Here is a 12,781-nt window from a genome sequence, read left to right on the forward strand (position 1 = left end):
TCAACACACACAAAACAGACAATCATATCAAAAAATGGGCAGAAGATATGGACAGACACTTCTCCAATAAAGACATACAAATGGCTATCAGACACATGAAAAAATTTTCATCGTCACTAGCCACCAGGGAGATTCAAATTAAAACTACATTGAGATATCACCTTACACCAGTTAGAATGGCCAAAATTAGCAAGACAGGAAATAACATGTGTTGGAGAGGATGTGGAGAAAGGGGAAGCCTCTTACACTGTTGGTGGGAATGCAAGTTGGTGCAGCCTCTTTGGAGAACAGTGTGGAGATTCCTCAAGAAATTAAAAATAGAACTTCCCTATGACCCTGCCTTTGCACTCCTGGGTATTTATCCCAAAGATACAGATGTAGTGAAAAGAAGGGCCATCTGTACCCCAATGTTTATAGCATCAATGGCCATGGTCGCCAAACTGTGGAAAGCACCAAGATACCCTTCAACGGATGAATGGATAAGGAAGATGTGGTCCATATACACTATGCAATATTATGCCTCCATCAGAAAGGATGAATACCCAACTTTTGTAGCAACATGGATGGGACTGGAAGAGATTATGCTGAGTGAAATAAGTCAAGCAGAGAGAGTCAATTGTCATACGGTTTCACTTATTTGTGGAGCATAACAAAAAGCATGGAGGACATGGGGAGTTAGAGAGAAGGGGGTTGGGGTAAATTGGAAGGGGAGGTGAATCATGAGAGACTATGGACTCTGAAAAACAATCTGAGGGATTTGAAGTGGCAGGGGGGTGGGAGGTCGGGGTACCAGGTGGTGGGTATTATAGAGGGCACGGATTGCATGGAGCACTGGTTGTGGTGGAAAAATAATGATACTGTTATGCTGAAAATAAATAAATGAAAAAAAATAAATAAAATAAATAAAAATGACCTTGAAAACTGAATATATATATATATATATATATATATATATATATATATAATGAAACAAGAACAAATTAATGAGAAGAATAGCACTGCTCAATATTTATGCAAACCTCTTTAATATCTGATTTAATAGAAGACAGCTGAATTATCACATCAGCTTAGCATTCAATCTGTTGCAATATGTTGTTTTGGTTGAAGTATATGAAGAGAATCTACTTTGTACAAATACAAAGTTGAAAAAGGAAAGACTCTGTGAATCCCTGAAAAGGTCTCATGGAACCCCAGGGATTCTTGGACCATTCTTTAAGAGCAATTAGACTACATGGTCTTGAATGGGTTGCTACTGAGGACTCTCATGGTCAGTGTTTTATAGGAAACTGACCAGGGAACTTAAATCTTCTTGAAGTCACCATTGGTAGCACCATGCTTATTTCTCCTTTGAAGTTTGGTCACTTCCAATGGCCAATTTGTAATTTTCATGGAAATATCTAAACTATAATATTTAAGACAAATAAAGTGGATTTGTAACTACCATGAAAATACCTCGCCTATAACATTTAAGATAAACAAGGTGAACAAACAAGGTGGTCTCTTCTCCTGACATGAAAGACAAGGTTGAAGATTTTGTTTTAGGTGCAGAAGTAGGGATAAGATAGGATGTCATGGGAACAGAGGAGTACTGCCCCATTTCAGGTGGAGATAAGGGTCCAGGAGTCCTCTCTAGTATAGAAAGTCCCATTCTAGAAAGACCCAAGTGAGCCAAGTTTCAGGATTATGGCTCACCAAGCCCATCAACATTTGTGTGATGGGCCCTTTGGCATTCACATAGTGCCCTTTCAGAAAAAAACATGTGTAACTTCCTGAAGTAAAATGTATAAGATTTTGAGCGAAATCAATTATATTGGGAAATACCCTCATCAGCATGTATTTTAAAAGCTTTTGTAATATAATACATTCCTTGAAGATATTATAGATTTGACTTCAGACCATCACAATAAAGCAAATATTGCAATAAAAAGTCAAATTAAAAAAATCACAATGATGGGACGCCTGGGTGGCTCAGTTGGTTAAGCAGCTGCCTTCGGCTCAGGTCATGATCCCGGCGTCCTGGGATCGAGTCCCACATCGGGCTCCTTGCTTGGCCGGGAGCCTGCTTCTCCCTCTGCCTCTGCCTGCCATTCTGTCTGCCTGTGCTCGCTCTCTCCCCTCTCTCTCTCTCTCTGATAAATAAAATCTTAAAAAAAAAAATCACAACGAGGCTAAAATTTTCCAGTTTCATGTTTTCCAAATAAACACATAGAGCAACCTTCTGTTTTCCCAACTATTTGAAATAACTTTTCATTTCATTTTACATTTTTATGGCTGTGCTTAAAAAACTAGGTGTGTGTGCATGGCAGGATATAGGAGACTCTGTGAAGGAATATTCTAGCATAAAAAAAATTGGAAATGGCATTACAGCTGCCCCTTGCATTGAGATAATGAAAGTCAAAAGCTGAATGTAACCCAGAAGCAATGAATCGAGTGCTAGCTAAGTTGAGGCACTCCAGGAAAATAAAATCTTGTGCCTCATTCCTGCTCTTCCTCAGGGACCAGGGAGGCAGCAGTAAGGGGTATCTGTTTGCAGATGGAAGCTAAGATCAAAGAAGCTAGACAGCATGTCCAGTGCCAAGACAAATGGGTGCTCATGCACAGAATGCCAGGTGTTCACCCAACCATTCATCCAGCCTTGGCAATTCTCACCATACACATTTCATTCAAAACAGTAACACCTGCTAAGGTCCCAAAGCTAGAGACCAAGGATAATTTAACAGTAAATTTCAATTGCTGAGATAAACACGCAATCAAAAATCATCCAATATTGGAGGAAATTCAGGAAAATCATCCAATATCAAAAGAACAACAAACATGACCAATGGCAAAATTTGTATCTGAGGACAAAGAGTTAATACAGCACTCAGAAGGCTTAAAAAAAAAAAAAGATAACGCATTGAGAGAGAATCTTTTACACAAAACACATCAATCATTAACTTCTTAGAGTGAAAAATATAATTAATGGAGGTAAAATTCTCAACAGATGGACTAAAAAAGCCAAATAAATGCATAAAGAGAAAGAAAGAGTAACCTGGAAGACTGAGTTAAGGCACTTTTTCAGCTGCAGCCAGAAGGATAGTAAGAGGAAAAGGAAGAAAGTCAGAAAATAGGAAAGATAGATCCAGAAACCAGTAAGCTTCTAATGGAGGTTCTGGAGAGGGTGGGGATTGATAATGGAGAGAGAACAATACACCAAGAAATAAAGAGTCAAAAAGTGAAGGTGGATACTGATGAGTCCTGAGTTTGAAATAGACCACTGAGTGTCTAGCAAGATAAAGAACACATGTCAAGTCCTAAAATCTGATAGGCAACTTTGAATAACTACACATGGGATAACATCATAATGACATGAAAGACTGAGCATACACACAACCAGACTACACGTAAAAACAGAACTCTAACCCACAGCCTGCAGTGACCAGCCCAGTTAGTTATTACCAACATTATCTACACCATCGTCTCCCCTACCCATCCTAGGAAACCCACTGGTAAGGAGCACTGAGAGGACACAACTGCCAGCTGACCTGTGAGTTTGACTCATGAGACTGGAGGCTCCTCACCCCGACTCTGTCCTTAGAATTTGGGTTCTTCTTGCCTTTCCCCCTTTTAAAGGCTGCTCCAAAGACAGAGCCTCGAGATAAGGAAGTAATGCTGAGAACACCTCCATGGGATACATGACTGAACCCAGTTAAGGCCTCTCCATGAATTCCTAAGATTTGGTGGACAGGCACAAAGGGTGCTTGATGCCATCCAGGACAAACCTTGTAGACAGTTTCCCTTTGTTTACTACAACAGCCACCTAACAAGCAGGAGGACCTGTCCCTTTTCTCAGTCTCACCCTGCCCTCTGCCTATGTGAGCCAGTTTCAAGTAACACTTTAAAGCTCCGGAGGAGGTTACTAAGCCAAGGAAACTAGGCTGCTTTCTAGAAGTTGGACTTGCTGAAAACTAAACATCAATTTCTGTACAAGGCCAACTGGCCACACAAAATAGATGCCAGGGCAGCTACACTCCAGAGCAGTGTAGCTAAACTCGCAACACATACCCTTAAACAAAGAGGATTAACTATCAATAGGGAGTCATCCACATCAACTCTCAGTGTTAATCACATTAAAAGCAATACGGTGCTGCTCTTTGCGCTTTAAAGCCTGCCACCCTCATTCAACCTCTCCCTCGAGGTAAAGATGACACACAGGCGGTGCGTACTTCAAGTAACTACCCAGTAACAGGTCTTCCCTATCTCCATGCCCTCTACCTAAGGCTTGGGTCCTTGACTGAAAAACTTTTCTTCCTGCTCTGAGATACTATCTGTAAAAAAAAAAAAAAAATTTTTTTTAATAAACATATATTTTTATCCCCAGGGGTACAGGTCTGTGAATCGCCAGGTTTACACACTTCACAGCGCTCACCAAAGCACATACCCTCCCCAATGTCCATAACCCCACCCCCCTTCTCCTAACCGCCCTCCTCCCAGCAATCTTCAGTTTGTTTTGTGAGATTAAGAGTCACTTATGGTTTGTCTCCCTCCCAATCCCATCTTGTTTCATTGATTCTTCTCCTACCCACTTAAGCCCCCATGTTGCATCGCTACTTCCTCATATCAGGGAGATCATATGATAGTTGTCTTTCTCTGCTTGATTTATTTCACTAAGCATGATACGCTCTAGTTCCATCCATGTTGTCGCAAATGGCAAGATTTCATTTCTTTTGATGGCTGCATAGTATTCCATTGTGTATATATACCACCTCTTCTTGATCCATTCATCTGTTGATGGACATCTAGGTTCTTTCCATAGTTTGGCTATTGTGGACATTGCTGCTATAAACATTCGGGTGCACGTGCCCCTTTGGATTACTACATTTGTATCTTTAGGGTAAATACCCAGTAGTGCAATTGCTGGGTCATAGGGTAGTTCTAGTTTCAACATTTTGAGGAACCTCCATGCTGTTTTCCAGAGTGGTTGCACCAGCTTGCATTCCCACCAACAGTGTAGGAGGGTTCTCCTTTCCCCACATCCTCGCCAGCATCTGTCATTTCCTGACTTGTTGATTTTAGCCATTCTGACTGGTGTGAGGTGATATCTCATTGTGGTTTTGATTTGTATTTCCCTGATGCCGAGTGATATGGAGCACTTTTTCATGTGTCTGTTGGCCATCTGGATGTCTTCTTTGCAGAAATGTCTGTTCATGTCCTCTGCCCATTTCTTGATTGGATTATTTGTTCTTTGGGTGTTGAGTTTGCTAAGTTCTTTATAGATTTTGGACAGTAGTCCTTTATCTGATATGTCGTTTGCAAATATCTTCTCCCATTCTGTCAGTTGTCTTTTGATTTTGTTAACTGTTTCCTTTGCTGTGCAAAAGCTTTTGATCTTGATGAAATCCCAATAGTTCATTTTTGCCCTTGCTTCCCTTGCCTTTGGCGATGTTCCTAGGAAGATGTTGCTGCAGCTGAGGTCGAAGAGGTTGCCGCCTGTGTTCTCCTCAAGGATTTTGATGGATTCCTTTCTCACATTGAGGTCCTTCATCCATTTTGAGTCTATTTTTGTGTGTGGTGTAAGGAAATGGTCCAATTTCATTTTCCTGCATGTGGCTGTCCAATTTTCCCAACACCATTTATTGAAGAGGCTGTCTTTTTTCCATTGGACATTCTTTCCTGCTTTGTCGAAGATTAGTTGACCATAGAGTTGAGGGTCTATTTCTGGGCTCTCTATTCTGTTCCATTGGTCTATGTGTCTGTTTTTGTGCCAGTACCATGCTGTCTTGATGATGACAGCTTTGTAATAGAGCTTGAAGTCCGGAATTGTGATGCCACCAACTTTGGCTTTCTTTTTCAATATCCCTTTGGCTATTCGAGGTCTTTTCTGGTTCCGTATAAATTTTAGAATTATTTGTTCCATTTCTTTGGAAAAGATGAATGGTACTTTGATAGGAATTGCATTAAATGTGTAGATTGCTTTAGGTAGCATAGACATTTTCACAATATTTATTCTTCCAATCCAGGAGCATGGAACATTTTTCCATTTTTTTGTGTCTTCCTCAATTTCTTCCATAAGTACTTTATAGTTTTCTGAGTATAGATTCTGTGCCTCGTTGGTTAGGTTTATTCCCAGGTATCTTATGGTTTTGGGTGCAATTGTAAATGGGATTGACTGCTTAATTTCTCTTTCTTCTGTCTTGTTGTTGGTGTAGAGAAATGCAACTGATTTCTGTGCATTGATTTTATATCCTGACACTTTACTGAATTCCTGTACAAGTTCTAGCAGTTTTGGAGTGGAGTCTTTTGGGTTTTCCACATATAGTATCACATCATTTGCAAAGAGTGATAATCTGACTTCTTCTTTGCCAATTTGGATGCCTTTAATTTCCTTTTGTTGTCTGATTGCTGAGGCTAGGACTTCTAGTACTATGTTGCTATCTGTGAAAATTTAATAGGAGACTTACTTAGCAAGCTGAATTGTAAAATCACACACCAGAGAGACTTACTGTTTCAGGTTCTAGGGCACTTTTTGATCCATAATCCAATTGTGTCTGCTCTAGATACACCTTTGCTTCCACCATTATTTTTTTTTCTAAAGATTTATTTATTTATTTGAGAGAGAGAGAGAGAGAGAAAGTGCATGTGTGCATGCAGAGGGAGGAACAGAAGTAAAGAATTTCAAGCAGACCCCCAATGATTGCAGAGCCCCATGTGGGACTCCATCTCACCACCCTGAGATCACGAGCCAAAACCCAGAGTCAAGTGTTTCACCCACTAAGCCACCCGGGTGCTCCTCCATTATGTTTAATACACATGCCAAATAGGGATCTTGTGACTGGGCCTGACATTCTATGGGCTAAACATTTTACATATAATAGACAAAATGACTGGAAGAGAAAATATAAAAGTTCAGACAGACCCTACCACACCACCATTACCTGACCTTCTGCAATATTCCTTAAATCCAGAAGCAAAGAAGGATCAAATCTATTTGGAAGGCTTATATCCAAAGGTGGTTTTCTCATAGCCTACCCTACTCCTTGTAACATTTCCATCCTTCCAGGAAAGAAACCAATGAATGGGGATATCCATTTGTCAACAACTCAGGACCACCAAAGAAATTATCATCCCTCATCTCCCAGAAGTACCCAACCCAAATAGCATGCTATCATCAATTCTTCCTGAAGCCACTTGCTTCACTGAAGCAGATCTTAGCTCTGCTGTCTCCCCAGGGTGCCTCTAGACTGAGATGTTCAATGCCCTTTTGCCTTCCCCTGGGGAGAGCAATATGGTATCTAGACAGTTATGTACTCGGGGTTCACTGACACCCCTTGCTCCATGTTCAAGGTCCTCAATAGAGACTCAAAGACCCCAATTCCCCCTTGTGATTCAGTTCTGACTCAACATGTAGATGACTTACTACTTTGTGCAGAGGACCAGGAAATCTATGGAACAGGATGCCATTTACTTGCTCTCAGACTTAGGAGAAAATAGACCTCAAGTTTTAAAAGCTGTATTTCAAGTCTGTCCAATAATTTATTATTTAGGGGATGACCTACTTAAAGAAGGAAAAGTACTCTTTCCTGATAGACCAAAGGCTATGGAAACATATCTTAGACTCCTCACAAATGACAACGAAGAGGACTCTGATTTTAACTGGATATTGCAATGAGTGCTATACTTTTCTGTGATTACAGCACCTCTTTACGAATTGGCTAAATCCTCGGTGAGAGCCTCTCTGCACGGAAAGCCCAGACAAGAACCTGCTGACTCTCATCTGGAGGAGGTTCGTCAACAGTCGGCTTCCCGGAGCACTCCTAACTACAAGAAGCCGTTTCATGTAAAGAGGTGGCTATTACGAAGGTCTCGCCCATGTTAAGAGAAAATATAAAAGCTAAAGGAAATGCTCTAACAGAGGATTATGCCCAACACGCTGCTTTACCAAGGTTATGCTCCTACCTCAACCCTCAAAGGATCCATTTCCGGAGGGATTCAAAGAGGCCATTTGTAAAATATCAGTGTGGCAAATACCAACACAGTCACCATCACCAGCCTGCATAAGCAGCGCATCTGAAACAAAATGATACGGGAAGGTTGAAAATAATGGGATAAAAACATGTGGCAAGTCATAACAGGAAAGTTAATTACTAACACGCGATGAAGGAGAACAAAAGGCAAAAAGACAAAATAGAAATAATTTTATACCGTTAAAGACACCAGCCAGGAACCTACCGAGCTTATCTCCATCATGAGTAGGCCTACCTTGTTGTGGAGGGTTTCACTAGGTGTCTGCTCCCTGCTTGGCATTAGGTCTCCTCTTTACACAGCTTCTCAGAGAAAATCTCTCTTGTGCTGCCCCGTGTGATGTTCTTCTCGCACTGGGCAGTGTGGCTGTGGGAGACGCTCGGAGGGAGAGGTCTGAGCCTCCGGCATGCGTGTTCACCGTGCACCTGAGCGGGGGTGTGGCTTCACCAATGGTCTTGGTCCTGTGCCAGTCCTAGTGCTGGGACATGCCCTATGCCTGCCCTTCCCCTTACCCTTCCCCCTTACACAGCTGCAATGGCTTGTCTCCAACCCACCGCTGTTACCATTTTTGTTGCTCTTCCTCAGAAAGAAAAAGGCTTTTGCTTCACAGGGGAGATAAAGCTCAGTGGAGTTTCAACAGGGTCTTCCATCGGCCTCCACAAGCCAGCACTGAGCTGAACTCCTGGGTGGGTGGGTTCCTGAGAGAAACAGCCTACGAGTTTGCAAGCCTCTCCTGTGTCTGGGATTCACACTTCATGTAGCCCACACCAACCTTTAGGAATTCCTTAAAAGCTTCTTTCTGCCTGTATCTATGGACTTCTGTGGCACCTGGTGGTCTGCCCTAGGTGACCAGCAGCAGACTGTTAGATACTTGTAGACGCCTGTCTCTCCAAGGAGACAGGGAGACGCTGCATTTTACCTGGTCCTGTGTTTCCTTCACACAGCAACACTTGATAAATCCCCCCACCATTTTGTGTCCCAGAAAGTGATTTAGCACAAAGAACCCCCCTTCCCCCTCTGACTCAGATAAACATTTCTGTCTACTCTCTGTCATGACTAGCATAAAACTCTAAATGACTGCGTTTACTTGTGAGGGGGCCAAACACACACCTTTCCCCTTGCCCCCTGAACCTGCAGACAAGGCCAGTCATAGACCTTTCCACTTTCAGTCCAGTCAATTGCCTGTTTTTCTGTATTATGAGTGAATAGCTAAAGTTAGCATTGTTTATCCCGCCCCTCCCCCAAATCAGCTAGAGGCAGAAATAGCTGTTTCTAATACAGCTCCTGTGACTTTAGATTACAAAACATTCCCACCTATATATCTCCCACTTGTAACCTGCCTTCTACTCCCTATAAAGTCTAAGGCAAAGACATCCTGCTGAAATAGACACGCTGATCTTTGAATCCGGGGTGACGTCCCTCTTGCTATAGTCTGAATAAAATTATCTCCTTAATTGTCTGCTGCATTGTGTCTCTGACACCGGATTTCAGGTTGGTGATATACCCTGTGACCTCATTCGGAAAATTCAAGCAAACGCATTTATCTCTAGTTTCTCCACCTAGCTTTATTCTCCCTCTCTTGTTTTTCCTGCTGTGGGGGAACAATGCTGCTCTTTTTCCAGCTTTCCATCTCTGAGCTGAACAGGAAGTCTTGATTCTTTTCTCTTAGTTGCCACTTTCAGGTGACCAATACAAATATTTTAAAAACTACTCTTATGAACGGATGGATTTTAAGACTTAAAGGCTTTCAACCAATTTTAGTTAATCTTTTTGCACATAAAAGGCTCCATCTTTGGCCAGTGGGCATCCCTTCAAGGTGACCTTTTAAACCTCTGGATACAACTCAATTAGTCTTTGATTGCTTCATTGCTTTCTGTTTAATAAAACACTCCAGTCTTATCCTCCCACTCCAGATCTGGCATCAGCCACTTCTCTAGGAAGCCTTTGTTTGTTTTACCAGCAAATGGTGTTTAAAATCATAATCTGGGCTCCACTGCTATTGAAACTCTTCATATGCAAAATAGATTCATTTATTTTCTGAAGTTAAAAATGTGGGAAGAATACATTGTATTACTCATAGTATTGTATTAATGAGGTAAAAGAAACAACCAAGATGTATTAAAGGTTAGCATTTCCATGTGTTCAAAAATATTCAATGAGCACATGACTTGAGTTGGACATATTCCACTGAGGATATAGGTAGAGTGGAGTGGGAGAAAGGAATAAAAGACAAAATCCTTTGTCTGCATAAGGCTTCCATTCTAGTGGAAGAAGATGAGCAGTAAACAGGTAAAAAAAATAGTGAATACCATGGTAAGTGCTAGGGAAGAAAAGAAAGCAAGGAAGGGGGCTTAAGGGAGTACTACTATTATTTTTTATTATTATTATTATTATTATTATTATTATTATTATTATATTTATGTGAACTGTTCCAAGCAATATAATTGGACAGGCCAATCTAATTTATGGGTGCAAAAGTCCCTTTTCAATGTCCTATCAGGCCTCCTTCTTCTTTTTTATTTTTTTTAAGATTTTATTTATTTATTTGACAGAGAGAGAGAGAGATCACAAGTAGGCAGAGAGGCAGGCAGAGAGAGAAGGGGAAGCAGGCTCCCCGCTGAGCAGAGCCTAATGTGGGGCTCCATCCCAGGACCCTGAGATCATGATCTGAGCCGAAGGCAGCACCCAGGTGCCCCAGGCCTCCTTCTTTAAATAGATGATACATGAATCATTTTGTAAAGTCTTTATATCATCCTCCTTCTTAACCCTATCCAGCAGGCAAAGATATAGTTATGGACTGAGTTTGCTAAAAGATAGGGACACCTACATACTGTTGGTGTCTGGAGAGTAGAGATACCTGTGCCCTAAAAGTACTCCCTCTCAACACTGGCGGAGAGAGGAGACACAGGGATATGACAATCCTTACCTGGACAGGTAAGGGTATATCTCAATAAAATTCTATTATGTTCCTACCTTCCCAGTAAAGGTGAAGTGGCCAACAACCTAAGCCATCCTTTGAAGAGGTAATAACACCCTCCCCCCAACTCCACCTCCTCATTCCCACTGAAGAGTCTTCAGAGACCCTCCAGCTTCCCGTGCAAATATTCTGAAGGGGGCTATGGCCCCTGAGTACAAGGGCGTTTTTATTTTAATGTCTATTGACATATCATCAAAGAACCAAATAAAATCGTTTTATTTGGTGATGCTTTCTTAAGGCAGCAACTATTTGTGAAAAACATTTAAGTGCCAGGGATGAATGACAGCCCTAACCACATTTCCAATGTATCCGCATAAGAAATAGGAACATTGCTGCCTGAATGCTATAAAATATTTTTATGGAGCTCTAAATTCTGTTGGTGTATAGTAAACTAGGCACTAGAGACAAATTTCTGAGATTGTGTATATATCAATATAATAGAGAGTTCAATCTATTTCTAGGGTAATCGTTGTGTATATCTTAAAGATACATTTTTATTAAAAATGAGATTTATTCTGTATGAACAGCATTGCAAAGTAGTTGCCCAATGGTATGGCAGCTACTTTTTTGGGGGTATTATACATAGTTGGTACTTCCAATGAGTGTCTTGTTTTGGGTGCTGGATCACCCCAAGCCCCCCAAAGTCTGCGCCATTAGATTATTGGGTCTCTTTTTAAAATCTCTTTAGATGTCCTTGAAAATAATAAAGACACATTGAGACCTACAATCGTGATGTCCTGGGCTTCATCCTCTGCCCTCCCTACTGCCATGGTGAAACATGGTTCAGAGATCGAGAAACCAGAAGCCACAGGAGACGTTTTAACCTCCGAAATGAGTGAAGAGTATGCCTGTTGCACTCACCATCTGTTCTTCCGTCCGCTAGATTGTGGGCTTCTCACAGTCTGAGCTACACCTCATTCATCTCTTTGCCCCCAATGCCACATTCACATTCACATATCATCATAGGGGTCAAGATATAAATGGAATAGAAAGATAGTGATGATTTTATTAGTGTGTGTTCCTACTACACTTCTTTCCTACAAAATCCTCTACTCCCAAAGTGTTTCTGCCTCATTTAGACCAATCACTTGAATGTCCCCTGCACAAGCCATGGTCTTTCCCACTGCCAAGCCTTTGTTCATATTGTTAGAGCCACCAGAATGTCCTTTCCCTCCAGGAAGTTTTCTTGGGTAGCATTTATCTTACAGGGCTATGGAGAGTCCGGAATCAGAATATGTGAACACATCTAGATGATGCTTGCCACAGTGAACTTCATTTTCCTTCTCACTGCCACAGGCCCCAATCATCCTCTGAAATTCTGGAGACTGCACATGGGCCACATAATTTAGGCCTTGCATAAACACTGTTTTGTAATGCTCAGAAATTGTCTCTTCTAGGTCTGTCTGGTCAATCCAGATATCCCCTTAGAGGATCACACTTTATTCCCTATGTTCATCAGAGCATCTAGATCACAGAAACACACACCTAGTAGGAACTCAACAAAAGTCAACCAGATGCCTTCCTCCTCTGTCTTTCTTCATCTCTTTTTTTCTGTGGTATATACTTTTTTGAGGGGATGTCTTTTTGTTTCCAGCCCACCCCTTATTTACTCTGGTCCTGCCTATCTAGATCACAGCAGCCTAGACCAAGAGTGGAAGGCTCACCCGTGCTGGGCCAAACAGGTCCTATGTCCTAGGGATGGACAAATGGAATTAAAAATAGCCCAGAAAAGTCTCTGGACAGCTGAGACATGAACAAGTAACTTTGACTCTGTGGGGCCCCCATATTCCAGCCTGTAGACTA

The 12,781-nt window shown here is 41.5% G+C and overlaps 1 long non-coding RNA gene across 1 annotated transcript; it reads right to left on the reverse strand.

Moving 5' to 3' along the window:
• Positions 1–6,366: 6,366 nt before the first annotated feature.
• LOC116585621 lies at positions 6,367–8,419 on the reverse strand. Its single transcript, XR_004283727.1, has 3 exons — positions 8,239–8,419; positions 7,936–8,046; positions 6,367–6,414 (listed from the first exon to the last, which is right to left on the reverse strand). It is a non-coding gene; the product is annotated as an uncharacterized LOC116585621 (long non-coding RNA).
• Between the last annotated feature and the right edge of the window lie 4,362 nt (positions 8,420–12,781).

Source organism: Mustela erminea, chromosome 3 (assembly GCF_009829155.1).
Source record: "Mustela erminea isolate mMusErm1 chromosome 3, mMusErm1.Pri, whole genome shotgun sequence".
NCBI lineage: Eukaryota > Metazoa > Chordata > Mammalia > Carnivora > Mustelidae > Mustela > Mustela erminea.